We start from the raw sequence: 1,973 nt of genomic DNA, 5'->3' as shown, positions 1-1,973 counted from the left end.
TATATATATATATATTCATCAATTGATAGTTATTTGTCATGTGGTTTTTTATATATCAATGACAAATATTTGTGTCGTTATTTTTTTATATTTATCATTTATAAATATTTATCCTATATTTTTTTAAGTATCAATTATAAATATCTATCCTGCATTATTTTATAGTTGTTCCATATTTTTTTTTATTCAATGATAAATAAGAAATGAAAAATATAATTTTTTTATAAAGACTAAAAATAAAAATTTGAAAACTTTAATAAATTATGTAATCTTTAATTAAATAAAATAAAATTTAATATTTTTCATGTTGTAATATTATTGAATCTTTATTCAATAAGACAAATGAAGGTTTTATATTTACAAACAAAATACTTGTTCCCTTGTAAAAAAAAAAGACCGTTAATATTCCTAGTGGTTACGTACAATAGAATACTTTTTCAAATAAAATAATTTTTTTTTGTTATAAAATAAAATAGAATATATTTTCAAATAAAATATATATATTTTTAATTAGAGAAGTTTTTTTTTTTAATCAATTAGAGGATAGTTAGTTATATAAATGACGGTTACATAACTATTGTAACAATAAAATACAATTTAAAATATAAAACGTGACATTTTCTTTGTGTAATCGTGTCCCCATTTAATGATAAAATTAATTAAAGCAATAATGTATTTGTGTTTAGTTTTCTTAAATTAATAATAGATTAGTTTAAATCATACAATCAACTTTTAGGATTTGTTTGATACGCAAAAGAGAAAGTACTCAACTCACTACGCCAAAAATGACATTTTATAGCGTGTCTTTTATTGCGCTTATTAAATACAAGTGCTGTTGTATGATATTTTAAAAATAACGGATGATACAACATTGCTTTTTTGACAAGCGCTGTAAAAGACTTTGATTTCACATAATTAAAGGACCTATTAGAGCGCTTTTTGAAAAAACACTGTAAAAAGGTTTTATTTTAAAAAAAAATAAGGAGGTCTTTTACAGTGCTTTTGGACAAGCGTTTTAAAAAGTCTGTAAAAAAGCGTTATAATAGACTTTCAAAAAATAAAATAAGGAGGTCTTTTATAGCGCTCTTTAAAAAAGCGCTGTAATAGGCTTTTAAAAAATAAAATAAGGAGGTCTTTTATAGCGCTTTTTTAAAAAGCGCTGTAATAGGCTTTTAAAAGTAAAATAAGGAGGTCTTTTACAACGCTCTTTAAAAAAAGCGCTGTAATAGGCTTTAGAAAATAAAATAAGAAGGTCTTTTACAACACTCTTCAAAAAAAGCGCTGTAATAGGCTTTTAAAAAATAAAATAAAGAGGTATTTTACAGCGCTCTTTAAAAAAGCGCTGTAATAGGCTTTTAAAAGTAAAATAAGGAGGTCTTTTACAGCGCTCTTTAAAAAAAAGCGCTGTAATAGACTTTTAAAAGTAAAATAAGGAGGTCTTTTACAGCGCTCTTTAAAAAAAGCGCTGTAATAGACTTTTAAAAAATAAAATAAGGAGGTCTTTTACAGCGCTCTTTAAAAAAGCGCTGTAATAGGCTTTTAAAAGTAAAATAAGGAGATCTTTTACAGCGCTCTTTAAAAAAAGCGCTGTAATAGGCTTTTAAAAAAATAAAATATAACAATAAATCGCTTCAGTTTCCTCTTTATTACATAAACTTCACTACACTTCAGTGTCCTTCTCCTCTTCATTATCCTTCTCATTGCGAACCCTAATGTCCCTACGAACCATATTGTTAACCATCTCCATTGCAAATCATCTCCATATTTGTTACTATCCCTACGAACATTATTACGTACTATTCTCAATGAGAACCCTACTCTGTCCTATGAACCGTTCGTATTTCTGCGCATTCTCGTTGTTTCTTCTTAAACGAAACCGTAACCCTATGAACTCTACGTATTTCTTCGCACTCTTCATGTATTGTATTCATTTATTCATTTATTTCTTATATATATATATATATATATATATA

Source organism: Cicer arietinum, chromosome 3 (genome assembly GCF_000331145.2).
Source record: "Cicer arietinum cultivar CDC Frontier isolate Library 1 chromosome 3, Cicar.CDCFrontier_v2.0, whole genome shotgun sequence".
Taxonomy (NCBI): Eukaryota; Viridiplantae; Streptophyta; class Magnoliopsida; order Fabales; family Fabaceae; genus Cicer; species Cicer arietinum.
The sequence above is the reverse complement of the archived record's forward strand: the minus strand, read 5'-3'. Positions refer to the sequence as shown.